The sequence below is a fragment of the Crinia signifera genome, chromosome 7 (assembly GCF_055691185.1).
Source record: "Crinia signifera chromosome 7, ASM5569118v1, whole genome shotgun sequence".
In the NCBI taxonomy this organism is placed as follows: domain Eukaryota; kingdom Metazoa; phylum Chordata; class Amphibia; order Anura; family Myobatrachidae; genus Crinia; species Crinia signifera.
Window position 1 is genome coordinate 54,324,984 of NC_139223.1, and position 19,305 is coordinate 54,344,288.

The 19,305-nt window shown below is 44.1% G+C and overlaps 1 protein-coding gene across 1 annotated transcript in view; it reads left to right on the top strand.

Moving 5' to 3' along the window:
* The first annotated feature begins 8,069 nt into the window (after positions 1 to 8,069).
* The window catches only part of BAIAP3 (BAI1 associated protein 3), a 317,991-nt gene continuing 306,755 nt past the window's right edge, over positions 8,070 to 19,305 (top strand). Inside the window, exon 1 of the mRNA XM_083153102.1 lies at positions 8,070 to 8,205. The gene's annotated coding sequence lies outside the window, so the exon portion shown is untranslated. The remainder of the gene's footprint in view (positions 8,206 to 19,305) is intronic.

Genomic DNA, 19,305 nt, shown 5'->3' on the forward strand with positions numbered 1-19,305 from the left:
CCCGTGTTTCTACCACAGTCTGGTAGATATCTCATACCAACCAGACTATGCTACAAGTACCATCATTGATTGTGGATCATCCATGGTGGATGGCCATACCTAGAAAGCAGTACTACAATCTTTCCTTTTAGCAAAAATCTGTGAATTAATATGAAGGGGGGTGCAATTTTTTTAGACCCTTTAAATTGTCTTGAGAGAGTATTCAGTTTTTTTTATTTTTAGAGCGAAGGAAATTGCCTGTCTAGCTTGACCGGCATTTAGGCATTTAGCTAAATTAATACAGTATATTCATGCTTGGTATCGGGGGCATAACTAGATATTCATAGACCCCATAGCAAAAGTTTGTAAGGGCCCCCTATTTAGCAACTGATGGTAATAAATGTTTGTAAAACATATTACACAGTAAATATGGGCCCCCTTCAGCTCTGGGCCCATAGCAGCTGCACCCATTGCACCTATGGTAGTTACGCCCTTGCTTGGTATATATACACCTATGGAATTACATGTCCTTTGAGAAGATGTCTCTACCCTTTCAATGTCATACCTATCGCCAGCAGCGCTCTTTCAATGGAGAACTTTTTATGAAACAATGGTATGACATCTGTTTTACCCACTTATGTTGTGACAAGAATGCCCCTATGACCGTCTCTGAGACATTCACTGGTGAGAGCGAGCTGTGGATCTGCTTAAGTTGATGAAAAGCTGCACAGGCTGGACTGGCTCATGATAAAGTGGTGCCCGTACAAATCAAGGCAGTCAATGATAAAACAATCAGGGAAAACTTTTATAAAACAGCAGTAATAATTAGCGGCCCAGAAGAATCATTGGATTAACTTACAATCATGTGAATCTGTACACTTTTTAAATTGATTTAGTTCTAACTTTATCCATTTATTCCTCCACAGATATAATATGGCCCGTAAACTATATTTATTCTGTCTAAAATGTGAGTTTCTCCATCTATGGTCCTGATTCAGAGTCACAAGAAAAGACAATGTTCATGGAGTTGAGAGATCTTTTTAAGTGAAAAATGTAATACAGTAGGTTGTGGTTTTGGATCAGTCAGATTTTTTTTTTTTATAAAAATGGCTGTTTTCCACAAATCGCAAATTTAATAGTGTGCGGTTATTGTTTAAATTGCACGTTTAACAAAAATCCCACTATATTCAAAACTATAGAAGTCGTACATGTAATAGGGTGTGATTGTTAGATCTCTCACCAAACCATACCAATAATCACCGGAATAGTAACCAGGTTCAGGCAGGCGAGTTTCACAGATCTGTGAGATCCGTGCATCAAGAAAAGTTAAGAAAGAGTTAGAAATGTAAAAAAGTTATGACTCCCAAGCATAGCCAGCCCGGGCTCTTTGAGCAAGTTCTGGTTGTAAAAATACAGGTGATGACTGAGGTCCTTTTGTATTTTTCAACCAGCAACAGGGTTTTGGGTAGGTTCTAGTCATAAAAGTATGGGGGGGAAATGGATGTAGGGGTCCCCAGTATTTTGAAAACCAGCACTGGGCTCCACTAGCCATGAAGTTTATGCCTAGGAACACTAGGCATAGGTACACTTTTATGTTGGTCCCCGTGGCCTAAGCATTACCTCCCCCCCCCACTAATGAGCCCTGGCCGGGGTCCCTGGGGAATGGGGACCCCACATAAATATGTACCCCTGCCGAGTACCACCTCTGCTTCCTGCCACCCAAACATCACTTCAGGTCTTAACAGCTACCTGCCACTCGAATATCATATTGGGCTTTTAACATCTACCTGTCGCCAGATTGCCACCTTGGACCCGTAGCACCTAATTGACACCTAAATACCACCTTACTTATTTATTTTATTTATATAGCGCACACATATTCTGCAGCACTTTACAGGACTATTTGAACATTCTCATCAGTCCCTGCCCTAATGGAGCTTACAACCTATATTCCCTAACACATATACACACACATTCACTCTTTTGTTAATTTTTTCGGTAGGCCAATTAACCTACCAGTATATTTTTTGGATTGTGGGAGAAAACCGGAGTACCCGGAGGAAACCCACGCATATCCCCCTCACTCGGGGCATATGACAGCTGTCTGCAACCCATCGCTTACATTGGGCCAAAGACACCTGTCTGCTGCTCCCGCCCCCCTTTACTCCTTTGGCCAAGTACACCTTCCTGCCTCCAGCCTATCATCTTGTGCCTTCAACTACATCTTTAACTGATAATATCTGTTTATACATTTTAACGCTTAATTTAAATCTAAATAAAAAAGTGTTATTACTGGTTTTTGTGAGTGTCAGAGTGATTCTGTTCATTATTGTATAGATTATTTCTTAATTGAATAATTTATTCCTACCAATTCTAGATGATTCTAAAAGCACTTATAAACGTTAGATCCCACTATTGGCATTTTACAAATATGCTAATTTGTAATGTCCTATACAGATAATGGCTGGATCGAAGTGGGAGTGGGTATATCCTAAAGTTGTTAACAAATGTGGTTCTAAAATTAAAATATATAAGGCCAAGCATGCCTACCGCCAGCCTTCAGAACATGCGTTCCCCAGAGTTTCCAGAACATATTCTTCACCAGCCTCTGGTACATAATCCTCTGCCATAGTCGAGAACAATCCCTCCCCTGGCCCCCGAGACGGACCTAGGCAAAGACAAATGCCTAGGGCATTTGGAATGCCATGGGACATGCACTCCAAGCCTATGGCCATCTCACCTTGACTAGGATGGGTAAAATGTGTATAAGGTAAAGAGGAACTACTATGTGGCATAACATGAATAATGGACACTACGGGGTAAATTTAATAAAGCATCTAAAAATGTTAGATTGCTATCCCATATCAACCAATCAATCAATTTTTCTGTCATTTTCTAGGAGGCAATACAGAAATGATAGACACAATCTGATTGGTTGCTATGGGCAGGATCACCTCTTTGAGCTTTAGTAATGCAAATGCTGGTAAGGTGGTGTATTTCCTTCCTTTGGAATCTGAACAAGGTGGGAAAACAAACAAGGTGGGAAAACAATTCTGTACTGTTACTGTATCTGAAGTTCAGATAGGCTTAATTTACAGAAAACCAAGCCCCCACGTTTAGTCTAATGTAGGGAAACTAATTTTGTCAAAATGCTGTAAAATCGCATTGTTATCATGTCTACATGCTGTTTATGACATTACAGTCACCCCGCTCTAAGGGCCTGATTCAGACCTGATTGCAGAGGACTGCAGATAGTGGCTGCCCAGACAGAGTGATATCCTGACCATGCAAGTCTTCAAATGACTTACGAATGGGTCACTGATCTGCAAATCAATTCGCAACTCACTCACCATCGAATGATGTTCCCAGTGTGTGCAAGTGTCTTTGTTACAGAGTTGTGGCAGGGTCAGAGTTACTTAGGCCCCCTGAAGCCTTCTTTGCAACTATTGAACCTCTCTACTTGAAGTTCATAATGATACGATAAATTATTGATTGAGGTGTAATCTTACCAGCAACAATATCCTTGCCTGTGAAGTTCTTTTGTTCATGTCTATTTTCTCCCATGATACCTATCATAAGCCACTAGCTTTGGATGGGGGCAAAGGCCAGGTAGGAGTGACAGTGGGGGCACATTAAGAAACGGAGATGGGTTCAGAGGCAGTGGCAGAGCTTGTGAGTTGTGGGTTAAAAAATATAATTTAGCCCCCGTTCACCCACAACCCAAGTTCACAATATGCAACATGGCAGTGGGTGACAGGGAGAGGAAGAGGGTAACAATATAAGGCGGGGGAGGCAGAGTGTGACAGGGAGAAAGAGTTGGTGACAGTAGAAGACAGAGGGTAATGGGTGCAAGCACAATGTCCGGTGTGGTATGGATAACAGGGCACACTGCTGAGAACCTCTTAGAGAAACTGAGGGACATCAACGCACAATGGATTACTCCGCTTAGACTCTCCTGGGGATTGTGAATATTGTGGGAGCATTACATCTGGGCAAATTCCAGCACGTCCCATATTTTGCTCACATAATTAATTTGACAGTGCAGAATTTTTTGAAAAATGATAGGGGCATGCAGGAGGTGCACCTTTCGACATTCAGCGTCTGTGTGTTGAAGATTGGAATGCCAGCAAACCCTCTTGAAACTTCCCTGCCTTTACTTGAAGCAAGAGGTGGAATTCTACCCTCTATATGCTTCAGAGGAAGGAGGATCAGCAAAAGGCCATTGAAGCCTATACATCCACCTATGACATAGGCAAAGCAGGGGGAATGCACCTGACCCAAGTGCAGTGGAGAATGAATTCCGTGATGTGCAAAGTTCTCCAACCCTTCGAACTTGCCACACGTGAAGTCTGTTCAGACACTACCAGCTTGAGTCAGGTCATTCTACTCATCAGACTTTTGCAGAAGCAGCTGGAGAAAATGAAGGAGGAGCTAAAATGGAGCAATTTCGCTACGTATGTGGGACTTGTGGATGGAGCTCTTCATTCTCTTTGTCGGGATTCAAGGGTGGTCAATCTATTGAAATCTGAAAACTACAGTTTGGACACCATGTTTGATCCTAGGTCTGCAGAGGTGCAAATGCCGCTGGTGAGAAAATTGTCAACCCAAGTGGAGCATGACACAGCAACAGCTCCTCCATTTTCTCCTGCAACTGAGACTGTGAGGAAAAAACTGCATTTTCATAGCATAACAACGGTTATACAGAACAGTTGGGAGCAAGTTTGGACATGTGGCGTGGACTGAACAAGATGACATGTCTACTGTTTCTGCATATAATGCTCTCACCTTTGAAAGAATGGTGGAGGATTATATCGGTGACAGCATCCAAATAGTCCTATACTGGCATGAAAAAGACACTATTTAGAGGCCCTTGCACAAACTGGCTTTATATTACCTAAGTTGCCCACCCCTCCACCTCCAGGGCCAGCAACAGAAATCTTGGGGCCCTGTACAATGATATTTCTGGGCCCTCCCACCCAATCCTAAATCCATCAGGTGTGGACTTCTCTCTTTCTCAGTCCAGCTGGCCTGGCTCCTAGCTGCTACTTCCTGCTGGCTCCCTCCTGCTGCTGGCCTGTCACTTTCACAAAAGAGAGCCGAGCACTACGAGCAGGCAGGGCAGGTCATTTGCAGAGTGCAGAACAGACGACCCGCGTATGAGCAGTAAAAGTACAAGAGACAGAGACTGCGGCCCCAGGCCGTGCGCACACACAGAGTAGATGGCTCTGAGCGCCGAACAGCAGGGCGCACACACAGTAGATGGCAGTGGCACACAGCGAGTCAGTTAGACTCAGCCACACACAGATGGTGCACAGTAGACGGCTGGGCCGCGAGGGTCACTGACAGGCATGCTAGTACAGGCAGCGGCCGTGCCGGAGCATGGAAGCCCTCCCGTCCTTCAGATCACTGGGGCCCGTCACACTTGTCCCCCTTGAGCCCCCCTGTTGCCTGCCCTGCCCACCTCCCTCCAGTATGTACTCCAAAAGAGTTTTTAGAGCAGCTGGGAATCAGCGTTCGGCGGAGGAGGTGGTCAACAAGTAAAACAAAGGCAGTTTGTGCAAGGATCTCAATTTTTTTTCCTGCCAGTAGTTAAATGGACTTTCTGACATGCCTATTTAGATGCTATGGCTAAAATTATCATCAACCATTCACGTAGAAAAATATGCTTGTGAATAAAACCACACCAAACTGTACAAAGATTAAATATATATTTGCGCTTATCACAGGACTTACAGATGTTTCTGAAAAAAAAAGACGCAAGGTTAAAATAGATACTTGTGGAAAAAAGTGCACCAAAAATGACAAAGATAAAATATATATATTTTTAAAGGGCTTACAGATGCTTCTGAAAAAAAAGATGCTTGTGAAAAAAGATGCTTACGAATGAAGCACACCAAACAGTACGAAGATTAAATATATGTTTGCAAGTATCACATGCAGTACAAACATTATATATTTATATGTCCGTATCACAGGCAGTACAAAGATTAATATGTATATTTCTGTGTATCACAGGGCTTGCAAAAAATATACTTGTGAAAAAGCTGCTTGTGAAAAAAAGGCTTGTGAAAAAAGAACACCAAACAGTACAAAAATTGCGTTGTGGGGTAGGGCAGGCTGTCACAGTACCGTATACACAGTAGAGTAAGTCCGCAGTCACAGTAACGTATACACAGTGGGGTACAGCCAGCAGTCACAGTAATGTATACACAGAGGGGTACAGCCAGCAGTGACAGTAACATAGACACAGGGGGCGGGGGGAGGGCGGAGGGGGTGCTACGGCCAGCAGTCATAGTACCGTATGCACAGTGAGGGTACGTCCTGCAGCCACAGTAAGTTATACACAGTGGGGTACAGCCAGCAGTCACAGTACCGTATGCACAGTGAGGGTACAGCCAGCAGTCACATTAACGCAAACACAGTGGGGTATGGCCAGCAGTCACAGTAACGTATGCACAGTGGGGTACAGACAGCAATCACAGTAACATAGACAAAGGGGGGGGGTTTACGGCCATCAGTCACAGTAACGTATACACAGTAGAGTAAGTCAGCAGTCACAGTAACGTATACACAGTGGGGTACAGCCAGCAGTCACAGTAATGTATACACAGAGGGGTACAGCCAGCAGTGACAGTAACATAGACACAGGGGGCGGGGGGAGGGCGGAGGGGGTGCTACGGCCAGCAGTCATAGTACCGTATGCACAGTGAGGGTACGTCCTGCAGCCACAGTAAGTTATACACAGTGGGGTACAGCCAGCAGTCACAGTACCGTATGCACAGTGAGGGTACAGCCAGCAGTCACATTAACGCAAACACAGTGGGGTATGGCCAGCAGTCACAGTAACGTATGCACAGTGGGGTACAGACAGCAATCACAGTAACATAGACAAAGGGGGGGGGGGTTACGGCCAGCAGTCACAGTAACGTATACACAGTAGGGTATGGCCAGCAGTCACAGTAAGATATACACCTGCGATTCCCAAACTTTTTTGTGTTATTAAGAATTTGTTTTCAAATAAATATTAAATTAAGTAATTTGTGTTTTATATGTCATTCAGAGGGTTTAATTATTTGGTGATGCACAGAATTAGCTTCTGTTTGTTTGTACACAGAAATTATGATTGGTAACCACCAGCACTGGTTTTACCAATTACTTTGTACATAATATGATTTGGTCCTGGATCCCCAATCCAAGGCACCCCTGTAATTGCCCCAAGGTACCCCAGTGATATACACAGTGAGGTCCAGTAAAACGGGGAAAAAAATTAATTGAATTTGAGTTGAAAAACGGTGTGGTACAGACAGCAGTCACAATACCATTAACAAACAGTGGGGTATAGCCAGCAGTCACAGTACAGTTAGAAACAGCTGGGTCTAGTTAGCAGTCGCAGTACCGTTAACAAACGGTGGGGTACGGACAGTAGTCACAGTACCGTACACATAGTGGGGGTATGGCCAGCAGTCACAGTACCGTATATACACAGTGGAGTGCAGTAAAAAACAAACCAACACATTTTTATAGTTTTTTTTGTATTTTAAAAAAATTATAATTTGCGGACAGCAGTCACAGTACCATTGTGGGAGGAAAACGGGGCCCACTGAGAACATTCATGCAAATGAGGAGAGAACATACAAACTGTACACCTTATAGTAACTAAACTCAAGACCTCATTGCTGTGATGTAGTTATGAGTCATGACATACCTCCCAACATGACCCTCTCCAGGAGAGACACAATGCTCTGTTTCTGGACTTCCTCTGAATTTATGATTGTTATCACCTGTTTTTTAACAGGTTAATTGATAAGAAAGGTGTTTCACCACAGGTGATGGCAATCATAAATTAAGAGGGAAGTCCAGGAATATAGCATTCTGTCCCTCCTGGAGAGGGTCATGTTGGGAGGTATGTTATTATAAGCACTATGGTTACATTATAGCTCCTATTATTCTCTTGTCACAGTGCTGTGCTGGTTATTATCACCCTTATTATCACATGAATATGTGCTATTAGCAGTACGTGTGTGGAGTCAGTGTGTACACATTGTAGTCTGTGTAACCTGCAGGAGCAGCTGCCCGCCCATGCCCATACATGGAGTGGAGGGGAGGCTTGGGCACTGGAGGTAGAGGATGTGTCTGAGCCGAGCTGGTCCTATAGCACTAACTCCAGTCAGCGCTGCTGGTGCTGCTACACCGCTCTGGTCTCCTCCAGCATCCAGCCTGCAACAGGTAAGACAGCCTCTGCATCTCTCCTGTGCTGGGTGTACAGTCCCCCAGCCAGTCCCCTGCTATGCTGCTCTCTGTATATATCTATGCTGCTAGAATATATATATGTCCTCAGGCTGCTACTCTTTAGGTTGCAACATAGAGTTTCATACATTACACTTTATACATACAGAAGGCAGCAACTAGTATAACACTATTAAAGGTGCTTGCAGCATGAGATATAATAATATCCAGTGCATGGAAGTGCTGGAGCATGTTGCATTCACTTCTGTATATTGCTTAGGACAGTTTGCAGACAATTATACATACAGGAGATGTGATTTCCCCTCTTACCTACTGAAACAACCTACAGGAAGGAGGCAGCTAATGAGGAGTAAGTAAATAAAGCTAATGGCATTTACTGCTTTTTTTCTCTCATTAAAATGGACATGCACTGTATACAGTTTAACTACAGTTGTATATCCAGGACTCTTCTAGTTGTCAGAGGTGAACGTGCGCTGCCTGTCCTCATGCACATTAATAGCACACATTAATAGCACATAGAGAAATGAAGTTGCAGTGATGGAAGGGTTAATAGCGGTAACTAGGGGCTGTGTGCTGTCTTAAAGCTCTGTCAGGTACTGTATGTGATAGGTCTCTATTAGAATCTAATTAAAAGTGATAACGATGACTTGCTGTGGTAATATTAGTATGCTCTATTTTTCTTGAGAGGGTTTTTGATTTATTTTTTTATATGAAATATTCTTGGTTATCCTCTCACCTTCTTCTGTTTTTAAGGACCAAACAAATAGTGTCTGTTTTAAAAGGATATGATGCTGTGTTTTTGGCACATTCAGTCAACATGATAACAGACGTCTGTGCCAAGGGTTTTACATTTTAATTGGGAAGAATTAATCACAATATCTGGACAGAAGAAAAATGCTTGAGCTGAGAACCGCACTTGTATACTGACTACTCATTGAGATGAGTGTTAACATTCCTATGCCAAACTTTTAGGCTTGTATATCTCTGTGCATTTGTTTTAAGATATGTTTAGAAAACTCCTACTGTATTAGAGGGTACACGCGGTGAGATACAGTATGCACTATTTTTCAATTTGCTTATAGCAAAATCGAATAGAAAATCAAATGGTTTTTCTATATTCAATGCAGATTCGATCCCAATGCACTCTCCTGTGTAGTGTAAATAGAACAGAAAAATAGTCTTGTCAGGCAAGACTATATAGTACAGATCTGTACTATATAGTCAAATCGAATGCATATTGCATACCATTCGATTCGAGCCCGATTCAATCCCAATCGAATCGGGATTGATTTTCAAGCAAAATCGCACTGTGTGTCCCCACTATAAATAATGTAATCTATCTATCTATCTATCTATCTATCTATCTATCTATCTATCTATCTATCTATCTATCTATCTATCTATCTCTACAGGAATAGCAAACTTCTTTTTGATAGATACTGTAGATGTGTGTAGCTAGCTGTATGCCTCTAATAGTGGGTACAAATGCTGCGATTTTTCTTGCGATTCCATCTTGACTCGTTTGGGATTGAATCAGGATTGAATCAAATGGCACGCAGAATGAATTCGATTTGACTATATTACAGATCTGTGCTATATAGTCTTGCCTGAAAAGACTATTTTTCTATTCGATTTACACTACACAGGAGCGTGCATTGGGATCGAATCTGCATTGAATGGAGAAAAACCATAGCATATCTCACCGCGTGTACCTCTATAAAGGTGCGTACACATTGGACAATAAAATAAACATTATGGGGGAGATTCTCAAAGCGAAAAATGCGGTAAAAACCCTGTTATCAGGGTTTTTAACGCATTTTGGGATGCTGTAAGCATCCCCCGCCGGGTTACCGCGGCGGGGGGCATCGCCAGAAAAATCTGGCGATGCCCCATAGAAGCCAATGGGCTTCTACCGCAACCCTCCGCCGCCCCGCATCGCACCCTCCCCCCTCACCTGTGTCCGGGCAGCACAGCGCTGTGCTGCCCGGACCTGTGACCTCCTCCCTGCACTGATCCTCTTCCGGGTGCAGGGAGGAGGAGAGCCCGGAGCAGCAGCAGCAGTGCCGGGTGTGTGAGGGAGGGGGGAGCCGCCGGGACCTGCTGGGACTCGGCGACTCTCACCGCAAAGGACAGCTCTTAACGCAAGAGCTGTCCTTTGCCTTAATTATCGCATATGTTACAACATATGCGATAATTAAATATGCGATGGGCGGCGAAGGGGGGGCGGAGATTCTTAGAGAATCTCCCCCTATGCATGATAACGACCATCGTTAACTATATTTTTGGGCATATTGTCTAATGTGTACGTACTATAACGTTAACTATGTGCCCTCCCGCAGTTTCTTAGCGACCCCCTCTGTTGTCCATACATGCATCAATCCTGACTATATTGTCAACGGCAGCTATACTCCTGGATGTGGCCACTGAACATCTTATAGTGTGTTTGCACTATATCGTTCATCAAGTGGTTCCAGGAAGTTCAAGAGAAATCGCTGACAACATCGCATCGTTTGCAGTGTCATCTAATGTGTACCCAGCTTAATCTATAAAATGCTAAATAGTGGTATTTATAAAAGCTGGGTTGAAAATGGCAGTTAGGAGCTAACTGGTTGGTACAGTATCTCTCACGGACAGATTTAAGCTTGGTGAAGTGATAAAGTGGACGGTTCTTTATCACCAGTCAATCTGCCCCTAACTGCCGTGTTACAGACTGTTTGACAAAATGCCAGTTGGGGGTAGATTGACCGGTGATAAAGTACCAGCCCCTTTTCTCTTTGCTGGGCTTAATAAATCTGCCCCACAATGTCATCTCTTGTAAAGCTTTAAAAAATATCCTGTTTTTACTCACTATTACTAATTATTAAGAGGTAAACTTTGTGATCTGTTTTAAGTTGATTATCATAGTTAATGCAACAGAAGTAGAGATGTTCCGCAAAACCTGGATTTAAGGTTATATACATACGTATGTCTACTTATTATCTTGCTTTATACACGCATGTTACAAAGCACACGTGTCCTTGACTGCGTTACGAAAGTGTCGTTCTTTCTGAAAGCTGCTTTTCTACAAGATCTGTTTTTAATGGAGTTTTGTTTTGCTCTTTCCACACTTGGTAATGTCATCAGAGAAAGTGGTAGAGAGGTTAAACATACATCTGCCTTCTTTATTCAATATATATATATATATTTAACATAATAAATGTATTTTCAGAATTGATGAAAATGATTCAGCACTGCCTTGAGGTGCTCTGATGTTGTCCGCAATACTTGCAGAGTCTGTGCTAAGTAGTATTTCTGCCTAGAGATTGCATCTCCCGGCTCCGGAAATGTAGGGTTTGTTGGCATGTCCAAATAGAATGCAGGATGGGATGTGTCTATAAGACAAATTAAATTGACACCTGAGCACTGATTTGTTGACTCTGAAACAGGTGCATGGAAAGCACTGATACTGTCACCACTGTTCATGTAGGTAAAGAGATCCATACTAATGCATTCATTTAAGGCTCATCTTTTCTGTAAACTGCAGTCATTTATCTAGGTGATGCATACATCTGGCTGTGCCTGGAGGAATGCAAAGGTGTTCATTTATTCCAATATTGAAGACAATTGGCAATGGCACCTTCTGAAAATCTGAAAATGATTCAGATTGTCTGGGTAATAGTGGAAGTAATGGACATAGACACCAATGTAATGGATGGCAAGTAAGGGGTATTGGCTATTTTACATATATATATTTCTATATTTTATATATATATATAAAATAGCAAAATAATGCGGCACTAGGAGTCTGGTTTAAATATGTATTATCAGAAACGTGTCACAAAGTCCGACGTTTCGGGGTAAACATTTCCCTTTTTAAAGGTGTGAAAGATCGTGAGTGTACTACGATGTGTGCTGAGCTATTGTGCTTAAGCAAGTCGCTCTGCTTTCCTGCACCCATCACCCCGTGGGTACGGGGCTTAAGAATGCAGTTAAAACTCTTGACCCTCACATCCTCATTTACAGTATGTCCACTCCTGTTCCCTTCCTCTTTAGTTGCTACCTCCAGAGTAATCTTTTTACCGCCTCAAATTCTTACCTCCCAAGAATCGGCATGTTCTCGCTGTCACCAAATCAAGCATTCAACAAGTCTCAATAGCAGGGCCGGTGCTAGGGTGTCCGGCGCCCTCCTGCAAATCATAAATTTTGCGCCCTTTCACATTGCCAATGCAGCAAGCTGGAGCCCGATAGAGGATGTTGGGTGCATGTACATGCATACACCATCTCAGTACTTTGTCCGCAAAATGTTGCAGGCACTAAAGGTGCCCATACATGCTGCGAGAATCGAATACGTTATGGGCTAGATCGCATCGCACGGCATACTGTAAATGCAATGTGTGTGCGATGCGATCCAAAAGCAGTACAAAAAGTATGTGCAGCCCACGGAAGCACACATCGCATTGCACGCTCCTATCGCACCATGTATGGGCACCTTTGGGCACATAACCCAGCCCATTATTTTAAAAGTGTCACTGAGAAGAGGGAAGGAAGGGGGAGGCGGTGCTGCTGCCTGTTCATCATTTGATTGACAGCTGACAGGCGCAGGGAGCAATGGGTAGGCCGGCGTGCAGGAGGCAGTGACAATTGAGGGTTGAGGCAGCTTTAGCAGAGCAGGGAGGGAGACAGCGCCTTTTCAGCATGGCGCCTCCCTGCTTTGCAGGAGCTGCTGAGTGGGTAGCGCCGGCCCTGCTCAATAGCTTCAAGTATTTACTCAAAGCTAACCTTTTCATCAAAACCCTCCTTCTCCTCTCACTTACCTTTTTTCTCCTCTGCTGTACTTCAGTTCTCCCCAGTCTAAACCCCCCCCCCAAACTATTCACCCCTCTACTGCATGTAAGCTCTCACAGACAGGGCCCTATTTCGTCATGTGCCTTTGCAGCACTATCCTTGCCGTAATTGCACCTTGTCTCATCTCCTTAACCATTTTAGAGACTATTTGCGAGCTAAATAAATGCGCAGGGGAACAAATAATCCAGAATGACCTCCTATTCAATTGTTCAATTGCTAGCATTTTCCGGGTGGCAAGCTAAAGTGGGAAAAAGTGACCCATTTAAACATCCAAATGGGAGTTTTTGGTCACACCAGTTAGTTTAAGCTAAACCCAATTATAATGATCTCAATATGGGGCAGATGTATTAAGCCTTAACAAGAGATAAATGCAAGGGTGATAAGAGATAAACGTCCAGCCAATCAGCTCCTTACTGACTTTTTTCAAACACAGGCTGTAACATGGCAGTTAGCAGGTGATTGGCTGGACGTTTATCTCTCCTTATCACCCTTGGATTTATCTCTTGTTAAAGCTTAAACATCTGCCCCTATGTGTGATAAAAGCAACAGTTGAATATACCTTTAGACAGGAAATAGGTGGGTGATAAACAATTGAATTCCCCCTTGTAACTTTGAACTGACTTACCTTCCCTGGTCTCACCTCCACTTACCAGCTGAGATACAGTTGAGTTCCCCAATCCTTGCCCTTGTCAGTGTATTATTCCATACTGTGGGCCTTATTCTGGTTAACTCTGAGAGGCAAATTCCTTCTCAAATGGACAAAACCATGTGCACTGCAGAGGAGGGGGGAGGGGGCAGCAGATGTAACATGTGCATAGAGAATTAGATTTGGGTGACTTATTTTGTTTCTGTGCAGGGAAAATACTGACTGCTTTATTTTTACACTGCAATATAGATCTCACTTTGAAGTAAAACCCCACCCAAATCTAATTCTCTCTGCACAAGTTACATCTGCCCCAACTGCAGTGCACATGGCTTTGTCCATTTGAGAATGAATTTGCCTCTGAGAGTGAACCAGAATAAGGCCCTGTATCATCTCCAGTTTCTGCACCATTGATACTGTATATCAAGTTTTACTGTAGTTGTGTATATACCCTGTACAACGCTGTACAAACTTTGTGACACCTTAAAAATACCATATAATAAGATTGACAAGACATCTTAAAGTGAGGCAGCTCCAAGCCCTTCTTGCACCCCTTTTGTCTCACACAATCGTCCCTTAATAACAAAAATGAAGATGCACCATCCAAAAGCAATGTGGGGCATTGAGTGTATTGGGGGCGATTCAGACACGCTCGTAGCGGGCCAAATTCGAGCCCCTCCCCGAATATGCGCATGGACAAACGCCAGAAGGAAAGAGCTTTGGCGAGTTTCACACTCACCAGGCCATTTGCCGCAGAGGCCGGGGCGGGCAGGAGGCTGGAGCAGGGGAACACCCAGCATTCTATGGACGTCCCCATAAAACCGCTGGGCGTTCCACTTCCCCCTTTACGGCGATCTGCAGTGAAAATAAAAGTCAGTTCAGACCGACTTTTATTTCTAAAGGGGAGAGAAATGATTCAACGATAGGCAACCATCGAATTATATCTCTCCCCTACCCCCTTCGGCCACATGTGAGGGGATGGCGCTGACCTGTTCACTAGCATACAGGTCTGAATCAAGCCCATTGTTTTGGAGATCAACCTAAATTTGTTGTCTGAGGGGCAGATTTATTAAGTTTGGTGAAGTGATAAACTGTCTGTTTTTTATCACTGGCCAATCAGCTCCTACCTGTGAAGTTACAGGCTTGGTTTGAAAAATGAGAGGTTGGAGCTGATTGGCCGGTGATAAAAACCAGACAGTTTATCAATTCACCAAGCTTAATAAATCTACCCCTCAATTCTGTATTGTATGAGCTAGTTTTGCTTTATTCATGTGTATGTTCCCCATTGTAAATTGCTGTGAAACATGTTGGCACTAGGTAAGCAACTGTAAGCAGGTGATAGGCAGGGCAACTGAGACATTTCCAGAGATGGATTCCAATGGAAGATGTTTTGCCATTGGTAAGTAACGTAGCAGTGGTGACCATTGGTTGGTAAAACCTTTGATGTTTCCCCGTATCATCAATGGTGAACCATCTAATGGTGTCTATCAATTGTTAGTTCACCAATGGCCATCCCTAAACATTTCCCAGCTCATTGTTACTAGAAATTGGGGATGTTCATATACAGTGTGGGCATAGCCATGACCATTTGTAAACCTACTCAGTGTATGCAGCAAGGCGCATGAGCTTGCTCCACACCAAAGTACATCCCAGACGACATTCAAGCCCTCAAGTCTAGTCTAATCCAAGCTAACTAGAACCTGCCCCTTCCACCTCTCCCCAACCCCTACTTTACCCCCCTGGTGGTTGCAGAAGTGAGTAGCTGCAGGTCACATACACAACATCGTAAGAGCCCAAGACTGGGAGGGTGATAGGTTTCTTCTTAATTTAGACTGGACATAACATATCATTGTACAATAAGCCCAACTTTGCTGCCAAAACCACTGTTTGTTGTTAGCATAAGATAACATTTCTTACCCCATGTACAATTTCTTAAACATTTTATTGTTTCTATCAAAGAACAACCTTGGAGCGCTCATAGATTTGTTGGACTGAACTACCATCCAGCTAATGCTCTCATTATAACTGTAGCAGGGCTCCATCAATCTGTACCCAATCAGTGCTTTGGAAAGCTTTCAAAACAAAAGCTGTCAGCAGGCTTGATGAGTGTACACATGATTTCATGTGGCATTGTGACACAACACACTTCCCCCCAGGCTTTATATGGTCGGAGTAGCTGAGATTGGATGCTTGTCTCTCTATCAGTCAGTGCCGTAGGCTGTCTGGAATGACTTCTTGGCTGCCTTAAGACTAGTACGTTTACCTTTCATCTTGACCAAGCTTCAACTGTTCCCGACAATTTTCTGAGAAAAAGGTCATATCATACACTGCTCTTATCCAGACGCCTACTGTAGGCAGCGAAATTGTAACTAAGTGCAGGGCAATGGGGCTCAATTAACAGGGGAACATGTATAGTTCGCCAGCCGTATTATATTGTACAGATGGATTACAGAAATCATCTTTGTAAACAATATTTGCAGTTTCTCCTTCAGGGATTAAAATAAAAAGATGCTTGTGGCTACTAACTTGTGTGCAATCCACGTAAAGCTGCCCATGGGAGAGACAGATGGCACTGATATCTATTGGATGTAGGATAGACTGGTGGCGCAGAAGTTAAAAAGTGTATAAATTAGGTACATTTAAGTTAAGGCCTCCATACACTTGTCTGACTTGTCCTAAGGACAAGTCGAACCAGTTACCCAATAAGAGCCCTCCTGTAGCTCCCCGGGAGCGGTGGGGGGAGGGCAGGAGGATCCGTGCAGCGGTGGCTGGGAAGAAGCATCCAGGCATGAAAAGACCAGCTGGACTCTGATTGGTTAAATTCTCTCAGCCAAAAAAGCACCCGTGATGTGCCACTGATGGTTCTGATCCGATAGATTTAATGTGCAGCCAGTCCGACCTCCCCACTCAGGACCACCAGTGCTAGATTAATGTCTAAATGGGCTTGGAGCTAAAAATGATCAAGGGCCGATTATGCGCAAAAATAGGGGTTGTGGCCAGCACCTAATAATGTGGGGGGCGTGACCAGTGTTCTGTTTGGGTGGTCTACTCATGGGTGTGTCTATATTTGTGTAAATATTTTCAACTAATAATATATGCCTGGAAAAGGCAGGGGGCTGGCATAGAAAAAATGCAGTGAGATATATTGGCGCGTGCACTCCAAAGGTGCACCTGCAGGACGCCGATGTCCTAAGATACTTGCGGGATGAGGCGGCACTCCAGGCATAAAAAAAATACTGAAAGCCGAAACTTGGTAGACAAAATTTCAGCACCTTTTATGTGGTCACCTAAGTTTACCACACCATATACAGTACTTGTGTATTATCACAGCGCCCACGAAATCGGCCACAAATCAGCCGCAAATCGCATGCAAAAATCGGATGCGATTTTGCGGCTGATTTTCGACCGATTTTTCACTTTTTCCGGCCGATTTGCATGCTGTTCCATCATTGCACACCTTGCACACCCCCGATTTCCATCGTAGTGCATCGCATGCAATATAGTGGCATGTGATGCATGCCATGCGATGCATGTGAAGCGATTTGATTTGTAATTGTACAATCACCCTTATGGGTGCTTACAATATTAAATGCATCCCCATTGTCAACACCATCCCCACTATCAACGCAAACCCGAAGCGTGGCGAGCGCAGCGAGCCCGCGAGGGGCGGCGGTACGCGTTCTTTCGACCTTTTCATACCCCCACTATCCACGTCGGCGTGGAGTTGATTTTAGATAGTGTGGCGAGCACAGTGAGCCACCGAGCCCGAAGCGCGGCGAGGGGACACGGAATACATGTAAAGTAATCTGCGTCCCCTCGCGGGGCTCGCTGCGCTCGCCACGCTTCGGGCGCGGTGGCTTGCTGCGCTCGCCACACTATCTAAAATCAACTCCACGCCGACAGGGATAGTGGGGGTATGAAATGGTCGGAGGACGCGTACCGCCGCCCCTCGCGGGCTCGCTGTGCTCGCCACGCTTCGGGTTGGCGTTGATAGTGGGGGTGGCGTTAACAATGGGGGTGCATTTAACATTGCAAATCACATTGCATCGCATGCCACTTGCTGGCATGCAATGCTATGCGATATTTAATTGTACAATCAGGGGCATTTTCCCGAAAATCACATCGCATATCATTCCATAGTACCTGGGGGTGTGCAAGGATGGAATAACATGCAAATCGGCAGGAAATGGCCGAAAATCGGCCGCAAATCGGCCACAAAATCGCTTCGCAGATCGAATCGGCCAAAAAATCTGCCGCAAATCTGCCGATAAATCGGATGCAATATCGTATGCGATTTAGATTAAATCGTGCGCCGTGATAATACACAAGGACCCCATATACCCCTTATACAAATCATGCAACACAATAGTAACCCCCTTATAATGTACTTGCCTCTTACACATTATGCCACATGGAATGAGCCAAAATTCACACTATGCCACATGGATTGAGCCAAAATACACACGATACCAAACGGATTGAGCTATAATGCACATCATGCTTCATAAACAGGAGCATTGTGCGCCAAGGGCACGCATTAAAAATTTACATCATAATGCCCATTACATGTTAAGCCAAACACCATAATGCCTATTAAAAATTATGCTACATGAGTGCTGCTTACCTACATGCTTATTGCCAGGGGTTCCATGCTCATTGCCAGGGGTTCCATGCTCATTGCCATGTGGGATTACATGCTCATTGCCAAGGGGGAATACATGCTCACAGTAACTGGGGGGCAGCCACCGCTGGGCAAAAAATTACAGCAGTTGACAGCCGGGCAGAGAGCAGGGGCTGCCCGGCTGTATTCAGAGCAATGCAGGCCCCGGGTATTTGAAACAATACCCCTTTCACACCAGAAAAGGCAGGGACTTACCCAGGAATATGGTCCCAGGATCATGCAGTGACATTTACACCAGCCTAATCCCTGCATTTTCTAGTGTGAGGGGAAGAGAAACCCCCCTCCCCTTTAACCAACCAGCTATATCTTCAGAAAGAACTGACCTATTTACATGAGACCAGATTTTGGTCCCATAAAACTGGGCAGTTTGGTTCCAGAGAAATTTGCGTCAAACAACATGAACAGCCATGAAATTACATTTCAGAAATAAAAAAATTGGTTTACTCGCAATATTTCTGGAACCAATGAACCCATATGGACCAGCCTGGTATCATATTGACGGCCCAGTGATTTGGGTTTGACTGAGATCAAGCTTCTGTGATGCCGGTGGGGGGATCTGGCAGCCATTGGAACCAGGTGAGGGTCGGAATAAGCAAGATCCATGTTATCCTATAGCGAAAACGTTCCAGCTTTGCCTGGCGATATCTCCGGTTTCCTGGGGGGCTAGTGTCAGGCTCCTTGGAAAGCCCCGGCCCTCAGCTACAAAATGGGCCTATTTGTAGAGTGGGCCATTGTTAATCCGGCCCTGAGGACCACGCATTAGGTTGGAGGGGATGTCAAACACAAGACTAAAATGAAGCAATAATGCAATCTTTTTTTCACTTCATCTATTTTATTTTTATATACTGCAAGCAATAATGCAATCTTAATAGATTGATAATAGTAATGGGACTGGCCTATTCTAAAGCAGAATAAAATGTAACAGATACAA